General features: G+C 36.9%; 1 protein-coding gene and 1 non-coding gene across 3 annotated transcripts in view; both read right to left on the bottom strand.

The window, feature by feature from the left end:
* Window positions 1-12,547, bottom strand: part of MND1 (meiotic nuclear divisions 1) — a 51,344-nt gene that overhangs the window by 21,915 nt on the left and 16,882 nt on the right. The window lies entirely within an intron of this gene.
* On the bottom strand, window positions 11,626-11,776 carry LOC138399243 (small nucleolar RNA SNORA57). The gene has a single exon (XR_011236133.1). It is a non-coding gene; the product is annotated as a small nucleolar RNA SNORA57 (small nucleolar RNA).

The following is a 12,547-nucleotide window of genomic DNA, read 5'->3' as shown; positions in this document are numbered from 1 at the left end:
TTCTACCACTTTCCTCCCTTCTCACTACTGCACTTGACTAGTCTAAAAGAAAAAAGAAAGAAAGAAAACAAAAAGAGAGTCCATCTTTCTTCCTGCTTTGGAAATTGCCATGGCAGGATATAGTGGCTACAGTAGTTACTGCATCCAAAAAGCGAAAGCCAAAAAGTATCAGAGAAGCCAGTCCAGACTTCTGATAGCAACGTGTGGTAGAATTAACCAATCCTGAAAGAGCCCCTCCAAACTTCTTGTATGTAAGATAATAAACCCCTATTATTTAAGCCAACTTGGATCTACTTTTTTTGTTATTTGTGGCTAAAAATATACTGATTCATGCATATAAAAAAGAAAGGATATATATATAAATGTCAAGAGTAATTAGTTTGGAATGATGGGATTGTAAGCCATTTAATTTTCTTCTTTATTCTTTTGATTTACAGTAATAACTTTTAAATTTATTACAGAAAAATACAAATAGTATTTTAACATATCAGAACAGTATGTAGTTTTTGTGGTTTGAACAGTTCTTACTTGTGGGCCAGGTGCTCATCTCAGCTCTTCAGGAAGGTGAGGTGGGAGGATTGCTTGAGGCCAGGAGTTCAAGACCAGCCTGGGCAACATAGCAAGATCCTGTCTCTACAAAAAAACTTTAAAAAAATTTAGCCAGGTGTGGTGGTGGCAAGCCTATAGCCCTAGCTACTTGGGAGGTTGAAGCAGGAGGCTGGCTTGAGCCCAGGAGTTCAAGGCTGCTGTGAGCAATGATTGCATCACTGCACTCCAGCCTGGGCAACAGAGCAAGACTCTGTCTCTTTAAAAAAAAAAAAAAAAAAGCGCTCACTTGCTAATGTCCTCTTAAAGATACAAATTTAAAGTATTCTAAATGGATGGAGAGAACAGAAGTATAATCTATAAAGTAGACACTATAACATACACTAAGAGAAAGTTGACCACTACACTTATGTGTCTTGTAAGGAGGGAGTTAGTAAAGACAAGGAATATGGATTGTGCTCTTTAATTTTAAATTTTTATTTTTAGAAACAGGATCTTGCTTTGTTGCTCAGGCTGGAGTGCAGTGGCATGATCATAGCTCACTGCAACTTCAAATTCCTGGGCTCAAGTAATCCTCTTGCCTCAGCCTCCAGAGCAGGTGGGTCTAACAGGCATGTACCATCACACCCAGCTAATTTTTAGTTTTGTTGTAGAGACAGGGTCTTGCTATGCTACTCAAGTTGATCTTGAACTCCTGACCTCAAGTGATCCTCTGCCTCAGCCTCTCAAAGTACGGGGATTACAGGTGTGAGCAATGCGCCCAGTGGGTTGGGCTCCTTAAGAGACTCCACACAGATGTATTTATTCAGGAAAGGAGTTAAAAAAGAACAGTCGACATCAGCAGGGCTTTGCACATGTTGGAAGGTGATTTGCCAACTGGTGAGATATATTTCAGCTATCAACACAGAATACACACCAACTCTGGGGAGAAGGGGGAAGTCTAAGACAGCAAATAGTCTTAATTTGCTGAAATGAACCTATAAACTCGGGCAGCATTTCCCAAAGTGTATTCCATAGAACATTAATCACTGATAAAAATGGGTCAAATAAGATTCACAATGCATACTGGCATATTAAAGGCTCAAAGAACTCGAACTCAAATTCTTTTGATTCCAGAACTCTCTTTTAGGTAACACTTATTATATATCCATTCCACAAAACCACTTTGGGTAATGCTGAGCTAGGGTCCAGAAAAATACAATTCAGGTAAAGTGGTGGAAAAAAGAAATGAAAAAGTTTAAAATTCATACTTAATTATTCTTACATAATATGTATTTCTGAGTCTGAGTTCTAGAAAAAAATCAAGATTACTATAATCATGACTACGTAATGGAAATCATCTTTACTGCTATGTTGTGGACTGAGAAGCAAGAAAAGCTATTGGCCAGGGAGTAAGACTCCTGGACTCAGTGCACAGTAGTTAGGACTGAAACTGGGCTGTGATGTATTGATTTATGCACTCATTCAACATTTATCATGCCTCTACGTGTCTTAATAACTGCATTCCATGTTGGGGATAAAAGATGATTAATATGTCGTCTGCCCTCAAAGAATGTCTGCCATAGAAACAAGGAACATAAAGAGTTCAATCTATAAAAGAAACCTGTAGAAGATTGTCATAGCACAAAGAAGTACTAAACCCTGCAGAGGAAGAAGGGATCAAAATTCTCCTAGAAGATTTCTGAAGTGGGTCTTAATATGTCTCTGGTTAATGGACAGGTTAAAGTTTGCTAGTTACACAATCAAAGGGAACATGCCACATACAACTATAATATGTCAATTGAAAAAACAAAAGAAACCAGGCACAATAGGTAAAGATACAAGCTATAAAATGAATGTCATTCAGGAAGGACTGCTTAGTAGGGTTAGAGAAGGAGCAACAGCAGGTTACTAGGCTGGCCAGTGGCAGGAGCCAGATTACAGAGAGACTTAGAGCCAGTCTGAGGAATCTGGACTTTATTATTTAGGATTGGGAAACCATCCAAGGGTATTAAAGATAACTATTATAGCAGATGAGAGAAAGTGAAGGCTGGAGACAGGGAGACCAGTGAAAACACTAATTCAAAGTTCTGGGCCAGAGATAATGAGAGTCTAAGCCAAGACAGTGGCAATGGGGATGGAGAGAAAGGGAGAGATTTGAGAGATACCAGGATGTAGATTCAACACATATTTGGAACTAAATGGATGTAGAGGAAAGGGAGTGAAAAATCTAAGGTAATGATCAGGTTTCAGGTTTAGGTGACTAAGTGGACAGTGATTTCAGAATCTAGAAGACAGAGGAGCAGGTTTGGGTAATACACTGAGTTTTGATCATATTGAGTTTAAGTTGTTTGTTAGCTACTCAGGTAGAGATGTCTTGTAGGTAGCTGAATACCTACTAGGTGCAGCACTTAGTCCAGAGGTATAAACAGGAGATAAAAAATGGGGAATCCTAAGTATGTAGGAGGCAATGAAAGCCTTAGGAGGAAATGAAACTAACCAGGAAGAATGTACACAGTGAAAAACAACCAGCCTGGAGATCCCCAGTACGTTGAGGGTAGTTGCCTGGAGCTGAGGTGTTTTTCCTGATTTCAAAGAGCTTAACAGAAAGCATGCATTTACTTAAGATGGGACTACACGGCCTTACAGCTAAAATCTCATGAATGGTAGAAGAAAAATGAGACTCCAGTGAAAAGCATAATCTTTCTTTACAATTGGGAATGCCAGAGTATTGTTTTAAAGCCTAGATTTTTATCAACTCAGTATGTTAACATTAGTTATTTCACACTAATTCTGAAAAGCTCTTAGTGGTATCATATATGTTTCTGGTTTAAAAAATCATTTATAATGCAATGGGAATAAAGTCAACAAGTCATAAATCTTAAAATAGGGCCTTTATAATACTTTGGAGAAAAGCAGACTAGGGTTATTAGAGGAATGAAAATGGGGCAAGTATAAGAACTACAACTAAGGATAACTGACGATAATTGGTGATAGATTACATACAAAGTGAAAAGAACCAAACTTTATCGTCTAGAGTGAAGATGGTGTCATTGTGGAAGTGACAGACCTCAGGGTGATCTCCACTTTTTATATACTTATTCAGTTAAAGATAAAGATCTGGAAAGAATAACTACAGATCTTACTCAAGATACTGGCATATTGGAGATGAACAGAATTACTCTCCAAGAAGTACGGAGAAGAAAACACTCTTTAGAATGAATCTGAAGGACATGAGGGTAGAGAGAAGAAAACAGTAGTAAATAAAAGTAGACTGGTCAGAGAAAGATTGATTATTAAGAATAAAGTGCTCTAGGAGACAGTTAACTATGTCAGAACTGGTAGAAAAAGAAGTAGTTATGAAGAGAAGAAAGGCACTGAAAGCACTAAGTTATGGCCCCAGAAACAGTGAGATCCAGGAGGAAAAAAGGGAGACAGCAGGATTAAATGAACTGAGTTTGCTACTCTCTCCTCTATTCTCTAATAATGCCTGCTCGTTTCTCTTTTACTGCACATGTCTTAATTGTAACACAACTTGTTTATGGTCTAGTCTCTGAACTAAATTGTGAATTCACTGAGGACATGGCTATGTCTTAATCTTTTTATTTCCAGCACCTGGCATGGTGCCATAGTTCTTAGCAAGTGCATAAGTGTTTGCTGAAGAATTGAATGGCTTCCCATTTCACTCAGGCCTTTGCACTGGCTGACTTCTCTGTCTGGATGCTGTCTCTCTCTGGATGTTCCTCCTCAAGATATTCAGAGTTAACTTCCTACCCACCCTCATACCTCACTTTCTCAGTAAAGTCTACTCTGACTACCCTGTTTTAAATCTGCACCTTGGCCCCCTCAATTCTAGTACTACTTGATCTTTTTATTTATATACCCTCCACCTTTCATACAACATACAGTTTGCTAGTAATTATGTGTAGCGTTTGATGTCTGTCTCCCTCCACTACAATGTCAGTTTCACAAGGGCGGGGATCTTTGTCTGTGTTACTCACTGATGCATGTTCCAAGCACCCAGAACAGTGCCTTGCCCAGAAGAGCAGCTCAATAAGTATTTGTTGGATGTTATAATACAGACAGAAAATGAATCTGCTAAAAGGAGTAGTGATACTTTTTCAGTACTGTGAGTATCTGAGGATATTTCAAATTCAGATATTGGAAAAATCCAGAGGAGGAAGAGAAAGACGACAAGGAGGAAGCCAATGGAAAGCATACAGACTTGCCACTGGTATGACTGAGAGCCCTCCCAAACTCAGGTGGCCTTCGTGAGGAAAAGGAGGATACAGTGGTGGAGGAATAAATGGCTATCTCCATGTAGGAAAGTTGGAAAAGCTAAGACCTGATGCTCTCTCAATCTTTTCTCTTAAATAGAATGCAATACCAAAACTTCTAAAAGAATACATACCTGGGAATTTTAATTAAGAACCAGAAGTCTGAAGTGTCTTTGTAATTTAGTTTATTAAAGAGGAGAAATGAAAAGTTGCCAACTATTTATCTTTTTGACATGAGCTTAAAGACCTTACATTCCACAAAAATAGAAGTCCTTTCTTGTGTGGAAGAGATACAAAAAAGTTAAGTCAGGAATACAATTATTAAGATTTCCAGTAATGATTTTTGTTATTGAAAAGTATTTGAAGAGATTATACTCAAAGTAATAAAGATCAAAAGAACTTTTGTGGAGAAAAACTGGCTTGATTTTGATATATCATCTCTCAAGGTTTTATTTCCTAAGAAAGGTCCATTTTGGAACGTCCGTTAGGCATAATTATTGAAGTTTATAATATGGTAATTATGCCATTAGGTGATGACCCTCTGCCTTTCCTTTAGGAAAACACAAAGGGATTATTCTTCTCTCCTCATTAACAAAGTTGGCAGGTGGTGTCGGGGGGACTGCCACATATCATAAAGACTTAGTTTTACCTTGCAAAGAAATACTCAAGTCGTTTTGATTTGACATGATATCACACAGAAACACCGAATTCCTATAGAAATCTTCTTTCAATAAATAATTCACATTGCTGATTCTGTTCTTTTGTTCTTAAGGCCAAGCTATTTGCAAGGGGCAAAGAAAAGGAGAGAACCAGAAGATGATGGGAAGAGTAGCTTATCCTAACACATGTTGCCTTGCTTTTCTTTAGAAAATGTGTTCAGAAAGACTACAGACACACCACTCCTCTCTGCCTTTGTGTGTGTCTCTCTCACTCATACACACACACACACACACACACACAGTGACTAAATTATTACCACATTGGGAAAAATCAACAAGTTTCAGCTAAAATTCTTGGAACAGCTATCAAGAAGAAAAAGTCTTCTCTTGACTCTTACTAAATTTCTATACATCCTTCAGAAATGCTATTTCACTTGGTTGTTTCCATAATGTAACTAATCTTTCAGCTACATATAAATTCAGATTAAAATAAAAACAAAGACTTATGAGAAAAGGATCTGGTCATTTCTACCTTCTCTTGAGCCAAAATAGCTCCTTCTCCCCTTATCCAAATACCAAAACATATTTATATATGTTTCAGAAGAAATAACATATTAAAACAGGTACTACTACTTTCATCACCTCCACATAAAGATATTTTTTACATAAAAAGGCTTCAGAAATGCATCTGTGTCACAGCTATTTAGAGACTAGTTTAACAACTATTTCTTCAACTCAGTCCAAATATTTCAGCTTTGCAGAAATTACTACACTTCAAATTATTTTCAGGAAAATTAATTATCTTAATCACATATACAAAGGGGAAAAAAGGGTTTGCTTAATATCAAAATATAACAACACAATTTTCAAAGCTTATATATAATCTAATTGTTAGCAATTAGGTCAGCAAAAGAATATGAAAAATATTCTGAAAGGAAAATTTTCAGCTTCCCCTGCTTGGTGTACATGATAAAATTCAACCAACCACTAAAACACCCCGTAATATGGCCTCAATCTAATTTCCAACCTTATTTTCTCATTACAACTAAAAATTGCATATTCTTTTTGAGCTGGCCACCAACTATCCACTGAATGCATTTCTTTTAAAGTTTGGTTTATCTTTAGACATGAGGATTTTGTGACAAAAAAAACAAAAACAAAACATAAAGCTTTCTTTATCTGTGGTTACGAACATGGATTATAGAGTCAGAATGCCTGGATTTGAATTCTGCTTCATCATTTACTAATATTGCTACCTTGGGCAAGTTATTCAATCTCTTAGTGCCTCAGTTTTCTTATAATATAAAATGGAGTTAATAACAATACCTATCTCATGCAGGTATAAGAATCAAAGGGTGTAAAACATGTAAAAGCTCTTAAAACTGTACCTCTTTAAGTGCTCAATAAATATTTCCTCTGATTTCCTGTTCCCCTTTGAGAATCTCCTCCATCCATCTAAACCTCCCCAATTTTCAGCTCAAAATAATCGCTTCTAAGAAGTCTCCCTTAACTATATAAATTTATAAAACTCCCATTTTCTAAACTTGTATAATAATTAGGACTCATAGCAAGGACGGTATTTGGCACTTATCACATATTAAACATTCTTATGAAAAGTTAATTAACTATGTAAGGTATTTATCTTGCCTTACCAAATAAAGTATAAATTCACTGGACATGAACCATATATTTTTTTATTTTATATTGCCCAAAGAACTTAACACACAGTTACTAAGAGCAGGCACATAAGTAACTAATTGCAGAAGTTAGCACAACCCATACACAGTTGATGGTTTGTTTGCTATCTTAGAAAATGTTAAAGAGAAACATAAATTATAACCATGAGGCTTTTAGACTGTCTTTAATAATGATTAACACATACAACCTAAAGGCAAGGGGAAAAAAATATGTGTTTCCTGATTTAATTTTCAGACCTACTATAAGAATGTCTATTCTCAAGAGACAAGTACATTCCTTCACATAATTGGAATCATTGGCAGAACCAAAGCAGAACAAGATGAAGAAAGAAAATTAAGAGTCCCCCTAACCCCATCTGGAAGTAATTAACAAGAAACTCACAGGAAGTTAACATTATAATTGGCAATATATAGAATAAGCTGATCTTTACTGCAAACTAGAATTTGGAATATGGTTCAATTAAACATTAACAGAGTGCCTTCTATCTTTTACACGAATGTCACCATCTCTTGATGCATTTTTATCTCTTATCACTCATTTAGGCAGTTTGGCACGTATTATTTTTCACTCATATCACTTACTTCAAGTGTATATATTTTACCTTCAGTGCAGGTTACAAATTCTTTCTTATAAAGCATGGACCTTGACTTCTACTTTTTTGAATTACCTTCAGTATTTGGTAAAATGTTTTACATATAGTAGACCCCCAAATGTTTGTTCTGACTAAACAAGTAAGCTTACAGTATACACTCCTGAGTGACTACTGATTTAGCCGAATCTGTGGCTACCATGTACTGAGTGCCTAAAGTATCAGGAATATTATACATCTCATTTAATCCTCACTACAACCCGTTAAAGTAGGTATCACCTGTCTTAAAAACTAGGAGACTGAGGCGTTAAAAAGCTTAAGAAATTTTTCTAAGCTAGTTAAGAAGTGAAGCTGTGATTTCAATCCATGTCTTATTTCTAACCACTTCTCTTTCCATTAAGTCATATTGCTTTTCTAAATTATAAGTGATCTTCAGAACCATGGTGAGGGGCACAATATGATACTGACATGACTTCTCAATAATTACTGAAAGAATAAAGTCGGTTTAGGTAAGTGAAATGGCACTGAGGGAATTTTTTAATTTGAATTTTTGGAAAATATAGCAAATGCCAAGAGCTGTCAATGTTTTACAAGTGGCATATCAAAACCTCACTCTTCATTTACTTCTGGAACAAGAGGTATAGGATCTTCTGTCTATGTGTTAGCCTGACTTGACTTCTGACTTACGAGCAGGTGTGTCACATTAAGCTTTGACCTCCAGTTTAAGTGGGGAGAAAGGAGTACGTCACAAAATACACTAGATGCCAACTCTTACACCACAGAGAGGGGCACAGACAGCAATTCATGCGACGTCTTTGGCAAGTTTGGCCAAGGTTGCCAACCCTTTACTTATACAAACTTGTTCCCAGAAATCCAGAGTAGTACAAATTAAAATGTCCTCCTCTTTAATCATTCAGAATAAATAGATATTAAGTTCAATTTTTAAAAAGTTAGATTCACTGTAGTAGCAAGAATTTCTTGCTTATTTCTATTAAGATTTGCCAAGCCTCTTACTATGTAAGTAGAGATTATGCTTAATCCAGAAGCAAAGAAATAAAAACTGTACATTTGACCTTTTTCCTCAAAGGCAAAGAATTTCTCTAGCTTACCAAAGTCAATCAAGAAATGCTTAATCAACACTCATTATGCCCAATTTTAAGAATAAATAATTGCCTGGGAGAAGGTAAGCACTCAAGGCTGAGTAATTATTTGTTTAATGAATAAAATATACTCCTTGTTTTCAAGTAACATAAAAACTAATGGAGATAAAATGGCAGATTTAGATCAATAATCACACTAAATGTAAATGGTCTGAATGTGCTAATTAAAAGGCATAAATTGTCAGACTGTATAAAAAAGCAAAACTAAACTACATGCTCCCTATAAGAAACATGCTTTAAACATGAAAATATTAGAAAAGATTAGAAGTAAACAGATGGAAAAAGATACACCAGGCTAATCTTAATCAAAAGACAGAGTTCCTGTATTAATATCCAACAATAATCTGGGATAAAGAGGTCATTTCATAATGATAAAGAAATAAATACATTAAGGGGACATAACTCTTAATGTTTATGCATTCAATAAAAAAGCACGTTAATACCCAAATGTTCATCAACACATAAACAAACTGATATATATTCATTTTATGAAATTGCATTCAGCAATAAAAATGAATGAATACATACAGTAACATGGGTAAATCTTAAAGTAATTATACTAAGTAAAAGAAGCCAGGAGAAGAGGGTACATATGGTATCATGGCATTTATATAAAATTTTAGGAAATATGAACTAATGAGTAGTGGCAGAAAACAAATCAGCAGTTGCCTAGATGTTAGGGTCAGGGCGAGTAGTACAGGGTATGATTACAAAGGGGAATAAAAAAAAGTTTAGGGGTGATGGGTGTGTCCAATTATCTTGATTGTACTTACAGTTTCACAAATGTATACATTTGTCAAAGCTTATCAAATTATAAACTTTAAGTATGAACACTTTTTGTATGTCAGTTATTCCTCATTAAAGCTGTTTTTTAAAAAAACCACTTAAGAAGATAAGACATACGCATGTGAAGTTTGAAGAAAAAATCTGTGGTAAGTATCCCCTAAGATGGCCCAAACGATCCTTGACTCCTGGGACAGCATACCTCATTTCTACCACACTTTGCTTTATTGCACTTTACTGACTTTTTTTTAAAACAAACTGAAGGTTTCTGGCAACCCTGAGTCAAGCAACTCTGTTGGTGCCATTTTTCCAACAGCACGTGCTTTTTGTCTATCACATTTTAATGATTCTCGCAGTATTTCAAATGTTTTCATTATTATTATTATATTTGTTCCGGTGATCTGTGATTAGTGAACTTTGACGTTCCTATTGTAATTGTTTTGGAGCACTGTGAGCCACGCCCACAGAAGACGGTGAACTTAATTGATATATACTGTGTAGGTTCTGACTCCTCGAGCAACTGGCCATTCCTGCATCTCTCTTCCTTTCCCTGGCCTTCCATATTCCCTGAGACACAACAACACTGAAATTAGGCCAATTAATAAACCTGAAATGGCCTCTAAGCACCAAAGTAAAAGAAAGAGCAGCACATCTCTCACTTTTGTTTTTTGAGACAGAGTTTCACTCCATAGCCCAGGCTTGAGAGCAGTGGTGTCATCAATCAAAGCTAAGTGTAACCTCAAACTCCTGGGCTCAAAGGATCCTCCTGCCTCAGCCTCCCGAGTAGCTGGGACTACAGGTGTGCACCATCACACCCAGCTAATTTTTTCTATTTTTTGTAGAGATGGGGTCTGGCTCTTGCTCAGGCTGGTCTCGAACTCCTGAGCTCAAGCAATCCTCCTGCCTCTGCCTCCCAGAGTGCTGGGATTACAGGCGTGAGCCACTGTGCCTGGACATCACTTTTAATCAAAAACTAGAAATGATTAAGCTAAGTGAGGAAGGCATGTTGAAAGCCCAGATAGGCTTTAAGCCGAGACAGGCTGAAAGCCAGGCCTCCTGCACCAGTTAGCCCAGTTGTAAATGCAAAGGAAAAATTCTTGAAGGAAAATAAAAGTGCTAGTCTAGTAAACACATGAATGATAAGAAAGCAAAATAGTCTTACTGCTCAGATGAAGAAAGTTTTAGTGGTCTGAACAGATCAAACCAGCCACAACACTCCCTTAAACCAAAGCCTAATTCAGGGCAACGCCCTAACTCTCTTCGATTCTTTGAAGGCTGAGAGGTGAGGAAGCTGTTGAAGAAAAGTTTGAAGGTAGCAGAGGTTTGTTCATGGGTTTAAGGAAAGATGCCATCTCCATAACATAAAAGTGCAAGGGGAAACAGCAAGTCCTGATGGAGAAGCTGCAGGAAGTTATCCAGAAGATCTAGCTAAGATCATTAATGAAGGTGGTTACACTAAACAGCCTCATATTGAACAAGATGCCATCTAAGACTTTCACAGTCAGAGAGGAGAAGTCAGTGCCTGGCTTCAAAGTTTCAAAGGACAGGCTGATTCACTTGTTAGGAACTAATGCAGCTGGTGACTTGAAGTTGAAGCCAATGCTCAATAAAAATCCGAGGGCGCTTATGATTGTGCTAAATCTACTTTGTGTTCTATAAATGGAACAACAAAGCCTGGATGGCAGCACATCTGTTTACAGCATGTTTTACTATTTTAAGCCCACTGTTGAGATCTACTGCTCATAAAAAAAGTTTCTTTCAAAATTTTATTGCTCATTGACAATGCAACTAGTCACCCAAGAGCTCTGATAGAATGTACGAGGAGATTAACATTGTTTTCATGCCTGTGAACATGACACCCATTCTGCAGCATGTGGATTAAGAAGTAATGTTACTTTTCAGATTTTTTTTTTTTTTTTATCTTTTCTTTTTCCCAGTGTCCCTGGTGCTTGGGGATAGATCTGGCAGATAAGAAGCTGCGGCACCAAAGACATGATGCCAAAGGGAGTCGAAACCCTTTCCCTCTGCCTCTGTACATAATGAGGAATGGGACTACATGCCTGGTCCCCGCCAAGAAAAGGTAGGTGACTTCCATGTCCTATTAAGAGATACATTTCACAAGACTATGGCTGCCACAGATAGTGATTCCTCTGATGGATCTGGGCAAAGTAAATTGAAACTTTCTGGTAAGATTCACCATTCCAGATGCCATTAAGAACATTTGTGAGGAGGTCAAAATATCAACAGGAGTTTTAGAAGAAGTTGATCCCAACCCTCATGAATGATTTTGAGGAGTTCAAGATTTCAGTGGAGGAAATCCCTGCAGGTGTGGCAGAAATTGCAAGAGAACTAGAATTAGACACTGAGCTTAAAAACATGACTGAATTGCTGCAATCTCATGATAAAACACTTCAATGGATGAATATTTGCTTCTTATGTACTAGCAAAGAAAGTAGTTTCTTGAGATGCAATCTACTCCTGAAGATACTGTGAACATTGTTGAAATGGCAATGAAGGAATTAGAATATTATATAAACTTTTATATTATAGTTGGCAAAGAAGCAGCAGGATTTGAGAAGACAGACTCCAATTTTGAAGGAAGTTCTACTGTGGGTAAAATGCTATTGAACACCATTACAGGCTACAGAGAAATCTTTTGTAAAAGGAAGAATCAATTAATGTGGCAAACTTCATTGTTTTATTTTAAGCAATTGCAGGCCAGGAGCGGTGGCTCATGCCTATAATGCTAGCACTTTGGGAGGCTGAGGTGGGAGGATTGCTCGAGGCCAGGAGGTCAAGACCAGCCTAAGCAACATAGTGAGACCCGATCTCTACAAAAAATAGAAAAATTAGCTG

Source organism: Eulemur rufifrons, chromosome 18, assembly GCF_041146395.1.
Source record: "Eulemur rufifrons isolate Redbay chromosome 18, OSU_ERuf_1, whole genome shotgun sequence".
In the NCBI taxonomy this organism is placed as follows: Eukaryota; Metazoa; Chordata; class Mammalia; order Primates; family Lemuridae; genus Eulemur; species Eulemur rufifrons.
This window is presented reverse-complemented; position numbering and strand designations above follow the sequence as displayed.